The 16,832-nt window shown below is 35.3% G+C and overlaps 2 protein-coding genes and 2 pseudogenes across 10 annotated transcripts in view; 2 read left to right on the forward strand and 2 right to left on the reverse strand.

Moving 5' to 3' along the window:
• The window catches only part of LOC105233704 (uncharacterized), a 746,688-nt gene that overhangs the window by 465,455 nt on the left and 264,401 nt on the right, over nt 1–16,832 (forward strand). The gene's annotated exons all lie outside the window — the stretch shown is intronic.
• The window catches only part of LOC125776365 (uncharacterized), a 129,590-nt pseudogene that overhangs the window by 54,838 nt on the left and 57,920 nt on the right, over nt 1–16,832 (forward strand).
• On the reverse strand, nt 1,778–10,582 carry LOC125776382 (probable deoxyhypusine synthase; annotated as a pseudogene).
• LOC125776322 (uncharacterized) overlaps nt 12,018–16,832 on the reverse strand; it is a 215,221-nt gene continuing 210,406 nt past the window's right edge. Inside the window, exon 2 of the mRNA XM_049448050.1 lies at nt 12,018–12,311. The gene's annotated coding sequence lies outside the window, so the exon portion shown is untranslated. The remainder of the gene's footprint in view (nt 12,312–16,832) is intronic.

Below are 16,832 nucleotides of genomic sequence, written 5' to 3' on the forward strand. Positions count from 1 at the left end.
ATTAACGGATTTTTTAAGTTTGTTGTTATTAGAAAGAAGATTAGAATAAAACTGTATCAACACATTTTTCCAAAAAGTTTTTGTACTCTCACATCGAAGAAAACAGGGGGTGTATGTAGACTTTTGTCCGCCACTGTATATGTCTGTCTCTTCATATTCTCGGTTAGAATATGTGAGAGAATTGTAAAAAATGTTAAAATTGCGAATTTTGATTCCCTAATTTGAATCTATCAAATGTTCGCAGTCGAACCTGCACCTTCTCTATACTTTTAAGTTCTCTGGTCAGTCTTCATTTACTTTCTTTGCAAATCGACCTGCGATGACGAGGTGACTATTCACATGTGTGCGCATATGTATGTTTGTATGCTTGTGCATTGTTGAAGTTATACTCCTTTTTCTTTCGTTTGTCTTTCAATTCTGCGAATTCTCAACTATTTTGCGTATCTTTTGGTTGAAATACTCTGCGTTGGCCGTTGAAAAATTAACACTATACCTCAGTATATACAGTAGACAACCTTTGCTTTGCTTACATACATATACTCACCTCTAAGAAATCTTAGGGTGTTGTGTAACACTTTTTTTGCTACTTTCATGGTAATCAGGGTGTTGTGTTAGCATTTGAGCTACATATAAATTTTAAATTTTGATGATCAACACTTTAAAATATATTAAATAATGCAAGTGTTTACGTTATTTAAGTGATTATATTGATATATTTTGAATCTTTGTTCAATTTTATTAGGATATTACTTGTTGTTTGATGTTAAATCAGTTGTTTTTTTTCGGGCAATTTTTAAACACGCTTCAAGTATTTCTAAATTTTTGCATGCAGTAGGATACAATCCTGTGTGGTAATTTGTCGTTTGACATATCGCACTTGTTACGTTAAAGTGTAACAACTCAAAATTTGAACATTCTCAGTAGAGACGAAAAACTGTTTCCGTAAATATTAATAATATATTACAAAGAAAAAACAATGTAATTGCACGAAAATATCATTAAAAATAATATAACCGTTGTTTCGTTTTTATTTGTCTAGTATTTGCACGAAAATAACAAATTTTTGAGTTATTACTCTTTTCCTGAAATTTTTTTATATACATAGTGGTATTATTTTGAGTTGTCTCTGTGTAACAATTCAAAATGTTACACTTTATGTGATACACTAACGAACCAATTTGATAAAATACTTGGAGACAACTAAAAATGTAACTCTTTAGTTGAGTCGAAAGAAGTCATTCTGAAAACAAAGAGAGAGTCATAACGGTTTTTTTAACGAAAGACTAGACAAATCACTGAACGATTTTTACAGTGGGTAGAGATGACCACTGCACATTATTTTCTTGCAAAAAACTAAAATTTGGAAATTTTGAGTTGTTACACTTTAACGTAACAAGTGCGATATGTGTACAAATTGACAATTCGTTAGCCATTATAGGAAAACATCAATTGGAAATTGAGTTTAAACACAAACGTATGTATATTGAAGATTTTAACAATAAATATTAGAGTTAATTATAAGATTATATTTTTTATATTGTGGATAAGTGTTGTTGCTGAAATAAAGCTAATTAAGGTAAGGTGTATAAATATATTAGAAATATGTCGAAGTTTTTAATAAGTTTGTGTTTACAGAAGAATGCCGAAATCTTGTGTGAAATAGGCCTACCGGGGAACCGAACACCTAAAAAAAGTCGGTAACGCGCCTTATTGCAAACCTCTGTGGTGGTGTGGAAAATGCAAAACTTAAAGATTCAAAAATAAATTATTAAAAATATTTATAATGTTAATAAAATATGTTTAATTTCGTTGGAATAAAGAGTTTATGAAAAATACATATTGACTAAACTTTATTAAAAAGTTCGTTTACTATTACAAATTAAAGTCCACAAATTTGCATTTTTTACAATTATTTATTATCATGGTTCGTTTTCTTTTTTTGTATTGAAATGTCTTTTAATAAAAGTCACACCAACAATCAATGGCACTACTAAACTAGCTTCTGCATACACCTTAACTGGTGAAGCTTCTTTCTTTATTTTACCCCAAGAAATAGCCTCATCTGGTCGAGCACCACTGTCACTGCCATCGAATTCCGAAGCTGTGTTAATAAAAACGGAATAATCGGCTCCATTTCTCATTAAATTCACATTGCATATGTGATGCTTTATAATACCGCCACCAATTATAATCATTCCCGATTTGGTGGCTTTCACAGCCATAGTGTTTAGACGTCGCAAATCGGACAAAATATCTACCACTAATCCGGGGTGACGGAAAGAGAGGAAATACGTCATGTCACCTAGGCTAGCGGCATGAGCCAATCCTCGAACTTGCAATAGTTATCGTTCGGTACAAGCAAATTATCTATACGATTTATACCACGATCCCCTAAATCTCGGCCAGATAATTCGAATGATCCCATGTACGTGGGTGCTAGGCATTTAATAAACGCCACCCGCTATCGTTTCTATACAATCCACCATTTGGTGTTCAACGAGGAATCGTAATGTCTCCCGACGACACTAGATTAGATGTAAATCCAAGGAATATTGTACGAAAACATCTAATGAATTCATCCGTTTCATGCAAATCGGCTTCTTCAGGTTTCAACGGCTGCTGCCTACAATCAAGCTAAGAATATTTTAAAATACATAAACTTTTCCATAATAATTTGGTTACATTACCATTATATTGATTTCTCTTATTGCCAACCGGAGATTAGTAGCTTGAAACCCCGTATTAACATACGACTCAAATAATTTTGAGTAATCAATTCCTTGATTCCAATCATAGCCCCGCACAATGGGTATGTTTTCCGTGTGTTTTTTCACTTCGTTTAAGTACCGCTTCTTTGGCGATATCTGGTTCAACGGACATTTTCTATTGTATAAAACCTATGTTCACTCCAATTATTAAACTATAAATAAAATATTTAGTAACTTTATACAAACTAAACTTTGTTTTGATTTAATTTAAATGTTCGAATATGGAAAGCTGCACCTTTTATGTTTTCTGTCGGTCAAATGTAAACAAATACATTCAGAAGAAAACTCATCACCGAGAAATCTAAAAATATTATGTATATGTATATTAAGGTGGGCCAAAAATTAGTTTATATTTTATTTTTCGTAGTTACCATGAAAATCTCATTCAACATGACTAAAAACAAGTCCTGGTAAAATCTGAGCTCTTTATATTAATATTAAGAGGTGCCTCATCGAAATTTTCGATTTCCCATATAAATTACATGAAAAAAAAATCATTTTTTTTTGTGGTGGTTATTGTGCGGAGATTTTAATGTGCACGCGATGGCGGCCAGTAGGGATGGTAAACTCGATTCCGATACTACTCGAGAATTGAGTTTTCTCGTAAAATAATCGATTTATGTTATGTTATATTATGTATATTGCTGTGATAAATTTAATTTCTATTAGTAAGAAAAATATTTATTTATATAGTATATGATGTTAAAAGGCATACATCTTCTATCCTATCTTGCGTATCTGCACATGCTCATATGAGTGTATGTATACGCATGTGCGCGTTCAGAAATTGAAATCATATTTTCATCACTTATCAATATACTTATTACATGTGCGCGCATTGACTTGCATGTTCATACATTCATATATATTTATATCTCTACATCTTATAAAATAAAGCCTTAAAATGTGTATGTTACCTCACAGCTCAGCTAAATCTTAACCGATTTTATTCCGGTTTTTTTGCAAAACATACCTTGAGCCCTCCTTCCAACGCAGGATACCTTAAAAAATATTTTGCCTTATAAAGGCGCGACAATAAGCAAAAAAACCTCAAAAATAGACTAACTTTATCTTCACACTCCAATATCTTTAAAACTACTGCATCAATTTAGAAAGGAAAAAAGGTTGTAATGAATTGAACATTTCTTAAGCAAATTGCATCAGTTATTGCATTGTTCATATTAATATTTATACGAAAAAAAATTAAAATATAAACCCCTTTTAACATTTTTTATTCTGTTTTATGCGAGCTTCGTTATTATTGTCGCCTGTTGCTGCATGCAGGAGAAGCGCAAAGCATAAATGAAAAAAAGAGTTGAATTGAAACATGTGTATATATGTATCAATTAATGTTCTATGCATGCGACAAGGCGAACAATTTTGCGCAACCTGCTCGCTAGAAATGAAATTTGTTTGATTACAACATGTTCGCGCAAAGCCCCACACGTATTAGTGGTATTGAAACATTTGTATATACCCAGCAGATTTTAGGATGATCGTTTGAGACCTCCTGGATTAATCCTTTAGGAGATATCCTATACTCCCTATTACTCCTTATACTCGTGTGTAAATACACGTAAAATTGTATACTCTTTTTTAACATTGCATGTAATTGGAACGCGAGTACTCCTTTTAACCTCCTAATGGAGATCTCTATGATTACTGCTGTAGGAGATCTCTATGATTACTGATATAGGAGATCTCTATGATTACTACTATAGGATTACTACTATATTACTTTCAACCTGCAGTTATTTTAACAAAAACAAATTTTTATAATTTTATTTTTTATTAAAGTTTTTTAATTAGATTTATGTACATAAAATCTATTGTTTTTTTTTATTATAAGTGTTCCTGTAGAACTGAGCCTTTAATTTGAGAAACGCCTTTTTAATCTTTGCCTCAAAATCAGGGTATGAGTAATCATCTTTTAAGGCCTCTAAAAATTAAACTTATTAAAAAAATAGATGACATGAATTGAAATTATTTATTACCTTAAAGAAATTTATTGAAAAGTGCATAATTCTTCAATGCAACTTTTTTTTTGGCTCCATCCCAATTCACTTTTAAGAGCAGGGACTCTGCAATCACTTCATCCAAAATTTTTGATAGGGGTCTCTTTGAAAATTTTTGCTTCAGATACGCCACCTATAATAAACTCAAACTGTTTAGTAACATCTTATCAAATGTATTTTATCATACTCACAATTTCTGCCTCAGGCTTATTCAAAAGCTAGGACCAGGAGTATAGTGTTGTGCGCCGATATTTCCTCTAGCTTTCGCATTCTTTGTTCCATGTTTTTCTGCCAGGAGGAGGTGTTTCGGGAAGTATTGGTGGGCATATTGATATTTTCTCCACTTAAAATTGAAGAACTTCCGCATTCTAGGAAAAAAATGTGCTAAAGAGTTATGAAAAACTATTTGCAAGAGATAAACTTACCGAGAGAATTGAATAAAAAGTTATTTTGTGACGCCATTTTATTTATCTATAATTAAGTGTATAGGCACATTTAAATTTTGTGAATTTAAAATTGCAAGAAGACTATTACATGCGGCCCTTGTTATTCGATTTTCAATTGCCCAAATAGCTAACTGTTTTGAAAGTGGTTCAGCTGGCAAACAAAAATCTTCTATCACTTCTTTCGAGCCTGTACCACTTTCAACTTCTTCAAAAACTTCTTTAGAGCCTGTATCACTTTCAACTTCATTAACACTTTCCACATCATTTTCATTTTGTGTATTATTATTTTATTTTTTATATAAATTATTTAATTTTTTATTCACTAGGCGTTTTAAATGCCTTTTAGAGTACATTTTATTATCAATTTAAAATATTTAATACGAGTACTCAAAAGATACATATAAAACTTACTTACGTCTGCACGCTTTAAAAAACACAGTTGAAATGAACAATTGCTTAAAGACAAAAATTAACAGTTATTATTTCCCGTTAAATTGTAATTTTTGAATCAAAAGTACGATTTTTAAGCTACGAAAAATTAAAAAATCTCCTTTATTGCTCCTAAAGGAGGACAAAAGGAGATCAATACTAAAATGAAGTAAAAAAAAATCACAATAGAAGTATAAAATCTACTTTTTTGCTCCTAAAAGATGACAAAAGGAGGTCAACACTAAAATAAAATATAAAAAAAACACAATATAAGAACAAAATTAAAAAATCTCCCTTACTGCTCCTAAAAGAGGTAAATAGGAGGACTCCTTCATTCCTCCTTTCAGGAGATCTCGCTTTTCAATCTGCTGGGTACCAACGTAGAGATTAATACTTATATTTCCATATAATTGTGTGTATATACGTATGTGCATGCGCGGCAAGACATGGAATGGAATATGGGCATTGTCGCGGAAAACACCATATGTATGTATTTGTATGCTGAACCAAAATGTAAAGTATAGAGAAGGTGCAAACTGAATTCTGTATGATGTTCGATTGGACGGCTAACAGAATTTATAAGATTGCGACAGGGAACTCACCATTCTCGCTGCTATTTAGCAGAAATGAGCACGTTCTCTGGCATAAATATATGTAAAACGACTGAATTCATGCGAGAATGAGTAAAGAGAAATGATATGAAGAAAAATATACAAAGCGACACAGAGAATGTAAAAAAGCATTCTCTGAGTCACATATGCATGCTTATTTTGTATTATGTGAACCATTGTCACATATCACTATGGTCTGAAATTCAAATTTTTTGGCATAAATTAGAAGGAGTGGTTCTAGGCCATTGAAATTTCGCATACAGGTTATATATGACTTAGTTAAGAAAAATTCCAAGAATGGATGAAATCGGTCGTTCTTCAGGGGTACTTCCCTTGGACCTATAGTAAAAATTTTTGAATTTCAGCTCCAAAAATTGCGATATCTTCACGAAAATTGGTAAATATGTTATTCTTGTAATACGCATCGACGATACCAAAAATATTTGAAATCGGCCAGTCCCTAAGAGTACCTCCCTTGGACCTATAGTAAAAATTTGGTTTCATAAAATGAAAAATTTGCATATGATAGGCAAAAGTGGTCAAATAATTTTATTATCCAAATATTTATACATATGTTTTTACTGAAACAATTATTTTTATAATAACATTGTACATCTGAAATGAGAGAGAAGTTGCAGAATTATTAAATTCACTTGAATATAATATAAAAAGTTATATGTACCAAGCAAATCATTCGAAATCACAGTCTTCCGTATCTAAAACTAAAGCGTTCTCCACAACGTCTGCTTCCGATATATCGGAATCAGAATTATCCGAATCGTATTCAGATCCCCCTGGCAAGTGGTTGAAAATTTGAAGCTCACTTGAAGGTGTAAGCAATTGTATTACTTCTTTTGGTAGCTTCTCTCTTTTCCGATATTTTTCTCTAGCGGATAAAGACAAGCTTGAAAGAAGGGGGTCTGAAGAATCCATTGCTCTATTGAAAACATCAGTCATATTATTTTTTCTTGTATTTTTCCTTGCATGTGCGTTGCGATCTCTCTTGTAAAATTTATTTCGAGCTTCTGACGCATTTTCCCCAAAACAACCAACAGGCATTACGCAATTTTGTATAATCTGTGAGCCGTGAACCAATATTTTATGAACTGTTGCTGACATTGGAAACCATAAGTATTTTTCCATGTACAAGAAGGCAGTTCTTTTGCAAAAATCTTCAAACTTTGTGGTATCTATAGGATACTCGCAGGAAATAGCAATTAATATAACTCTAAAGTTATTCAAAATTTCTATATCAATATTTGTAATTAAAGAAAAGAGTTCCAAATTGTTAAATGCTTTCCTGGCAGTATTGCCGTCATTTGATGTTCCACTACCATTTGCTTTAGGCTTATCTACATGAAGGCCCATTTCTTCCCAAAACCTCTTTTGTACTTCTTGTTTACGAAGTTGGAATGCTTCTTTATCTGAAGCTTCCCTTATTTGCCACTTTTTTAATTCGATTCTATAAGCAATGTGTACAACGAATTCAAATACTCGAATCCATGCATGTAGTGGGCTAATACCATATCTAAGGGATGTAAGTTTGGGTTTAAAAACATCAGAATTAAAATTTTTAGTTGTTACAAATTATTTTGGTGTAGCACCACATATTGGGCATTTTTGATTAGAATTGGTGTTTGTTATAACATTTAGTACTTTTCCATCAATCAAAGTCATATGCAAATCATAATTGACAATAATTATTTCTCCGTTATCAAGGTAATATTCAAATGGATTTAAATAAGATATTTGCATATCTAGCTGACTATTCTCTGATAGAATTAGAGCTGTAGATTCTTTTGCTAATTGCATTTTTAATGGCCTGCAAAACCGCACTGATTGCGTAGTGCGATTCCTCCAAATAATTTTGCCAGAACTGTCCAACATTTGTAAAGGTATAATGGTAGTTACAAACAGTGAATGGTCAAAAAGTTGAGGTGTACTTGTCTCAAACTTTTGTTTAAACATACTTTGTCCCGTTGTACCGTCAAACCCATAGCTAGCAATTAAAACAACATTCGAAATTTCTGCCATGACGCGCAAAACATCTTTTTGGAATAAAAGAATGCGTTGTGCGGTATGGTCTAAGAGATTTTGCAGTGATACTTCTGCTGAAGACTCCGACACAGACATCTCCTTAGGCCGGCAAAGTAGCTTGCATTTAATTACTTCCTCATAGCTTGGATATATATTGCAATTTTTTTCTTTATTTCACAACCTCATGTTGATATACTGTCTTTTGCTTAAATCATTTTCAAGTAAAAATGCGAGAGCTTCTTCCGGAGTGAGTGGAACTACTTCGGGTTTTTTGGAGGTAACAGCTTTTCTTATTTTGCTTTGTTCTGCTTGATGTGCAGTTTTCTTTAAAATAAATGCTAAATCATTTTGTTTTGATTTTTTTGCCGCCACAGTAGCTGCATGAATCAAAAAATCAACATCGTCATTGTTTTCACAAGAAAGATCACCTGCCAGCTTCCTCTTAAGTCGATCTTTTGCATCCGTGTAGCTAACCTTTGGTCGTCCTGCTTTACTTGAACAGGGTTTTTCAAAATCATTCTCAGAAATTTCAATAATAGTTGTTGCGGAAACCCACTGGGGGTATTTCTCTTTAAATCTATTAACCATACGATTACATTTTGATAATTTTTGGCTAACATATGCCAATAAATTTTGTATTTTTTTTCTTATTTCATCTTTTTTCTTTAAACTTAGCTCATTAGTATTAATTTTTTTAAAAACCCAATCCAAAACAACATTAGTTTTGCGATCGCCCTCTATCCAAACTCCAAGCATTTCGTCGTGTGGGAATTTAAAGGTTGCTGAAAATTACAAATATACTTAAATGGGGCAAAAACGGGTCAATGTTACATACATGATTTTCAAGAACATACCCCAAACTTCCACCGAACATAAAAATCTGGAACAATACGGGACAATACACACAACTTTCACTCCACAGAACACAGGTTAATACGAAATTTTCGGTTAAAAAAGCTATCAAACAAAACTCCACACTATACAGATATAACACAATAAACCACATTTTTTTCCATTAAGTTAAAAAATAGATACTTTTCTTATATTCCATTATAAATTTATTTCTTTTTTTTTTTCTTTTTAACTATTATGGAACAGCCGTTTTCTTACAATATTTTACTGAACTGTTTACAAGTTTGTTGTTGCTTCAGAAGCATCATGTTTTACAGCTCATATTTAGCACAGAGTTGCCATATCCAAATATTTTTTTTTTTTATTTTAGACCACTGAAATGTCTCAATTAATACTGCGTACCCATTTTTTTGAAATAAGAAAAAATAATTTTTGGATTTATGCCAAAAAATTTGAATTTCAGACCATAGTGCATATGCGTGATTATCTTGTATTACAATATATGAACCATTGTTTTTCGAAAAATGGTAAAAATTGTATATTATAAAATTAAATAAAAAATTGTTTTAAATAAATTATTATTTCAGAAATTATATTAATTTTGACTATTATAAAATGAAGATGTGCCAAATGAACTTACATAAATGTGCTCATATAAACACTTCATTTCATTCCTTTCATTTCTTCTAAAATATTAATGACCTTCATGAAATACATATGCATATTCGCATTATTTCGTTATAATTTCCATATTCGTAGCAATAGAATTTCTATGGCACATACATATGTATGTATATTATTTCTTTGGCACACTTGTCTGTATGTTTACGAACACAAATGCGAGCCACATACATATATATGTACATACATTCATAACAACAAGTGTCGCACGCATCTTTCGCATCTCCGTTTTCACGGTCAACCAATGGCCGAAACAGGCGTTTTGTGGAAGAGTCAAGTGCTGAACACATTGAGTGCGACAGACTGCAATCTGTCAAATATTAATATACACACGTTCTTATGGACACAGTGTAGTTGTGCAGCTGGCTCATTAACTGTGTTCCTAAGAACGTGTGTATTCTAATATTCGTTTGCAGTCTGTCGCGCTCATTGTGTTCAGTACTTGTATGATGATAGAAAATCGGAGTTGTGCCGAAAAAAATAAACTAATGGCCGCCGATTGTCACCGCTTCCCTTGTCGCTATAACACAGCTTCGCCTACAAACGTGCGTAAATATGTATGTATGTATACGTATGAGCATGAATACATATCGACGCAGATTTTTGCGAGAAGCATCAGAAAGTTGTTCAATTTATGATTTTTAGCTTTGGCCATCGTCGCGAAAACATGGATAATATGATACGAAACTCTTTGATTCGAGAGAGAGCTGTCAAAACTCGCATTTTTTATAACATTTGTCAATGATGCCACTGCTGAAAAAAATTAGATTGGGTATATAATAAATTATGCAAAACACTAAATTAAACACTTTAAAAAGGCATACATATATAAATGCTAAAATGCAAAATCATTAATTAATTTACATAAACATTTATTTTGCCAAAATATGTACGCACAGTTCAATGAAATTTCATTTCACATTAATTTCGTCAAGCGCTTTACTTCTGGCATCCCGCCTTTTCTGAAGTCAACTGTCAAAAATTCCCTGATCTCCATCGCTGTCAAATAATCAGGGAACGCGTTTGACAGAAAAAGAGAGCCAATGCTAAAGTTTCGTATCATATTATCCATGGCGAAAAGACGCTTGTAGGCAAAGGCATGCTCGGGGAGTTGCTACGGCGTCTGTTTATATACGGCGAGGCATATGCGCCTGCGTTTATGAATGAAATCGTTTTTGTTGTAAAATTTACTACATTTGGGCTTCGCCAATTAGGCTGCCATATTGACTTGTGATGCTTATGCTGAGGCGATTGTTGTTTTCGTAGAACAATGCTTCAATTTTTTGTTGGTGACATATTCACATATGTACGCATATAATGCTTTTGTAGAACATTTGCTTTCGCAAACATACAGACAAATGTGCAAACGACATAATATATGTATGTATGGTTGTTTCGCATTTTGCTTCCACGCCGGTCAAATTTCTATACAAAAATCGGCTGAAATGTGTGAGAAAATAAAACGGACAACTAGGGCAAATAATTTTTAAAAAATCTATTGATAATTAAATATAAATGAAATTACAAGTAAATTTACTTATATTTATTTAAATTTAATAAAAACTTATTTTAATTTATTAAAAAATTATTTAAATTTATTGAAAAACTGCAAAGAAAAATAAAAAGAAAATTCATTTCATTAGAAAAATACATATATAGGGTTATTAAGAAAATATAATTTTAGTAAAACACGATTTTCAGAATTTGTCTACCTACAACCACAAATTCTCACACAACCTAATCAATAAAGATTAGGTCTTTTTCACCAGCTTTTTTCAAAGCTTGGCTCACGTGTACATACTACTTACTACATTAATAAATACTAAAACTAACTAACAATAACTAATACTAAAACTACTACTACAAACTATTTACAACTTAATTCTACCCTGAAACATTCTCTGGATGATTCACTTTGGGAACAAACGCTACTGTAAGCAGAAATTATTGCTTCGTCTGTTTCGATGCGATATTTATTTGCTATAATTTTGTCTTTTTGTCAAGTTTCAGATTCTGTTGAACTTTGGAATAAATTTAAAGAAAGTATGTCAGAAGACATATTGCAAAGAAAAAAGCGAGAAGCTGGTAATCAAAATTTAGGTTACAATCAATTAATTTTTGATAAGGCTTTGTGTGACCTCAACAAAACTTTAATTTCACTTTGCGGTAAAACAGTTACCGATTTTTCCCTTGCACTGATAATTGACGTTAACACTGTCAATAATAGACTATTCTTCTTCTTTACTGGCGTAGGCACCGCTTACGCGATTATAGCCGAGTCAACAATAGCGCGCCAGTCGTTTCTTCTCTTCGCTACGTGGCGCCAATTGGATATTCCAAGCGAAGCCAGGTCCTTCTCCACTTGGTCCTTCCAACGGAGTGGAGGTCTTCCTCTTCCTCTGCTTCCCGCGGCGGGTACAGCGTCGAATACTTTCAGAGCCGGAGTGTTTTCATCCATCCGGACAACATGACCTAGCCAGCGTAGCCGCTGTCTTTTAATTCGCTGAACTATGTCAATGTCGTCGTATATCTCGTACACCTCATCGTTCCATCGAATGCGATATTCGCCGTGGCCAACGCGCAAAGAACCATAAATCTTTCGCAGAACTTTTCTCTCGAAAACTCGCAACGTCGACTCATCGGTTGTTGTCATCGTCCAAGCCTCTGCACCATATAGCCGGGCGGGAATTATGAGCGACTTATAGAGTTTGGCTTTTGTTCGTCGAGAGAGGACTTTACTTTTCAATTGCCTACTCAGTCCGAAGTAGCACCTGTTGGCAAGAGTAATCCTGCGTTGGATTTCCAGGCTGACACTGTTGGTGGTGTTAATACTGGTTCCTAAATAGACGAAATTATCTACAACTTCAAAGTTATGACTGTCAACAGTGACGTGAGTGCCAAGTCGCGAGTGCGACGACTGTTTGTTTGATGACAGGAGATATTTCGTCTTGCCCTCGTTCACTGCCAGACCCATTTGCGTTGCTTCCTTGTTCAGTCTGGAGAAAGCAGAACTAACGGCGCGGGTGTTGAGACCGATGATATCAATATCATCGGCATACGCCAGCAGCTGTACACTCTTATAAAAGATTGTACCTGCTCGATTAAGTTCTGCAGCTCGAATAATTTTCTCCAGCAGCAGATTGAAGAAGTCGCACGATAGGGAGTCGCCTTGTCTGAAACCTCGTTTGGTATCGAACGGCTCGGAGAGGTCCTTCCCGATCCTGACGGAGCTTTTCGTGTTGCTCAACGTCAGTTTCCACAGCCGTATTAATTTTGCGGGGATACCAAATTCAGACATCGCGACATAAAGGCAGCTCCTTTTCGTGCTGTCGAAAGCAGCTTTGAAATCGACAAATAGGTGGTGAGTGTCGATTCTCCTTTCACTGGTCTTTTCCAAGATTTGGCGCATGGTGAATATCTGGTCGGTTGTTGATTTACCAGGTCTGAAGCCACACTGATAAGGTCCAATCAGCTTGTTGACGGTGGGCTTTAATCTTTCATACAATACGCTCGACAGAACCTTGTATGCGATGTTGAGGAGGCTAATCCCACGGTAGTTGGCGCAGATTGTGGGGTCTCCTTTTTTATGGATTGGGCATAGCACACTTAAATTCCAATCGTTGGGCATACTTTCGTCCGACCATATTTTGCAAAGAAGCTGATGCATGCACCTTATCAGCTCTTCGCCGCCGTATTTGAATAGCTCGGCCGGCAATCCGTCGGCCCCTGCCGCTTTGTTGTTCTTCAGGCGGGCAATTGCTATTCGAACTTCTTCATGGCCGGGTAATGGAACGTCTGCTCCATCGACATCGATTGGGGAATCGGGTTTACCTTCTCCTGGTGCTATGTGTTCACTGCCATTCAGCAGGCTGGAGAAGTGTTCCCTCCATAATCTAAGTATGCTCTGGGCATCGGTGGCTAGATCACCTTGGGGGGTTCTACAAGAGTATGCTCCGGTCTTGAAACTTTCTGTAAGTCGCCGCATCTTTTCGTAGAATTTTCGAGCTTTACCCCTGTCGGCCAGCTTATCGAGCTGTTCGTACTCACGCATTTCGCCCTCTTTCTTCTTCTGTCTGCAAATGCGTCTCGCTTCCCTCTTCAACTCTCGGTATCTATCCCATCCCGCACGTGTTGTGGTCGATCGTAACGTTGCGAGGTAGGCAGCCTGTTTTCTCTCCGCTGCGACACGGCACTCCTCGTCGTACCAGCTGTTCTTTTGCACTTTCCGAAAACCAATGGTTTCGGTTGCAGCTGTACGCAAGGAGTTTGAAATGCCGTCCCACAGTTCCCTTATACCGAGATGTTGACGAGTGCTCTCAGAGAGCAGGAGTGCAAGCCGAGTAGAAAATCGTTCGACTGTCTGTTTTGATTGCAGCTTCTCGACTTCGAACCTTCCTTGTGTTTGTTGGCGTGCGTTTTTTGCTGCACAGAGGGGGATGCGAATTTTGGCTGCAACAATATAGTGGTCCGAGTCGATGTTAGGAACTCGCAGCGCACGCACATTTAAAACACTGGAAACGTGTCTTCCGTCTATCACAACATGATCGATCTGGTTGGAGGTTTTTCGATCCGGAGACAGCCACGTAGCTTGATGTATCTTCTTATGCTGGAATCTAGTACTACAGATAACCATATTTCGGGCCCCGGCGAAGTCGATCAGCCTCAACCCATTTGGGGATGTTTCCTGGTGGAGGCTGAATTTACCGACCGTAGTGCCAAAGATACTTTCTTTGCCCACCCTGGCGTTGATGTCGCCAAGCACGATTTTGACATCGTGGCGGGGGCATCTCTCATAAGTGCGCTCCAAGCACTCATAAAAAGCATCTTTGGTCACATCGTCTTTCTCTTCCGTCGGGGCGTGGGCGCAAATCAGCGATATGTTGAAGAACCTCGCTTTGATGCGGATTGTGGCTAGACGTTCATTCTCCGGAGTGAATGATAGTACTCGGCGACGGAGTCTCTCTCCCACCACGAATCCAACACCAAACTTGCGCTCCTTTATATGGCCACTGTAGTAGATGTCACAAGGACCTACTCGTCTCTGTCCTTGTCCCGTCCATCGCATTTCTTGGACGGCGGTGATGTCAGCCTTTATTTTCACGAGGACATCAACTAGCTGGGCAGCGGCACCTTCCCAATTAAGGGACCGGACATTCCAGGTGCATGCCCTTATTTCGTTTGCCATGGTCGTCATCAAACGGGGGGTCTCTCATCCGAGGCTTATAGTTGATTTTCATTGGGGGACTATACGAGAGAGAAAAATCATATGATCAACATCAACTACTTGAAATTGTTAGACGTAATGAAGATAAGCTTAATTCAGAACAAAAAAGTATATATAATTTAGTTTTGAGTTCTGCTTTTAATTGTGAGGGTAAAATATTCTTTCTTGATGCCCCTGGGGGTACTGGAAAAATCTTTCTTATTAATTTACTATTGGCAAAAGTTCGGTCTTTAGGGAAAATCGCGTTAGCTGTTGCATCCTCAGGCATAGCAGCAACTCTTCTCGATGGAGGAAGAAGTTTCACCTATGGGTGGATGTACAGTACAATTTTCTGGAGACTTTCGTCAAATTTTGCCCGTGGTTCCTAGGGGAACAAGGGAAGATGAGGTAAATGCGTGCTTGAAAAGATCAAAGTTGTGGAAACATATCTATAAAAAAAGAACATGAGGGTTAGCATCAGGTCTAGAAAATGAAATTTTCGGTAAGACACTACTGCAAATTGGTCATGGGCAAATGACAGACAAAAACTGTAAAGTAGACATAAATCAAAGTCTTTGTGTACCCGTTAAAAACCTTGAAGAACTTATAGAAAAGGTCTATCCAGACATTTCAAATGTAAGTGGGAAAACATTGGATTGGTTTAAGGAGAGAGCTATTTAACTCCAACAAATGACGAATGTTATGTATTTAATGACATGGTTCAATGCAAATTTGACGCCCCTAATAAGACTTACTATTCAGTCGACACAGTTGTCGATTCTGAGCAAATAGCTCATTTTCCAACCGAATTTCTTAATTCATTAAATCCGTCTGGCGCACCTCCGCACAAACTTAATCTTAAACTAGGCTCACCAGTTATTTTGTTAAGAAACCTAAATCCTCCAAAACTTTGTAACGGCACCCGCTTGGTGATAGTATCTTTCAAAAATTATTTAATAGATTGTAAGATTGTAACTGGATGTGGCGCTGGAGATATTGTATTAATACCCAGAATACCTATTATTCCGACAGACTTGCCTTTTCAGTTCAAACGCCTCCAACTTCCTTTAAAACTTTGTTTCGCTATGACAATAAACAAATCTCAAGGCCAAACATTAGAAGTCGCTGGACTGGACCTAAGTATCAACTGTTTCTCTCATGGCCAGCTTTACGTAGCTTTGTCGCGAGTCACTAATAAAAATAATCTTTTTATTTTATCTCCTGAGAAAAAAGTTCTAAATATTGTTTACAGAGAAATAATTTAATATACCGGTGCACCGGTTTCAGGTTTTTTTCCTCATTTTAAAGAGAATTTAATTTTAGTTTTTATGCAACTTTTCACATAAGAATTCTTTTCTTTGCAGTCATGCCAGTTCATAGAAACTGAGACATTTTGAAATTAACGCTTTAATTGTCATAAAACAAAGAAAGAATTAAAATAAAATCTCTCCTAAAAATATTTTGCTTACTGATGAACAATAAAAATCTACGAGATTACTTAGGTTTTTTTATTTAACTTAGCTTTAGGCATAACTGAAATTAAAAATATAATTACTCCGTTAAATTGCTTTGTTGGAATCAGTTGTAAATGTTAAAGATTAAGTTGAACTAAAGAACAGTCTAAAGATTTAAGTTTATTTTTTATTTTATTAATATTTTTTTTATTTTACATATTTTGACGGGCGTGGCGAGCCTCGCGCAACCATTGCCAGCTAGTGTACATACATATATTTGCATACATTGCCAAAAAAATAATGCACAAGCATACAAACATACATATGCGTACACAT

Source organism: Bactrocera dorsalis, chromosome 2 (assembly GCF_023373825.1).
Source record: "Bactrocera dorsalis isolate Fly_Bdor chromosome 2, ASM2337382v1, whole genome shotgun sequence".
Classification (NCBI taxonomy): Eukaryota; Metazoa; Arthropoda; class Insecta; order Diptera; family Tephritidae; genus Bactrocera; species Bactrocera dorsalis.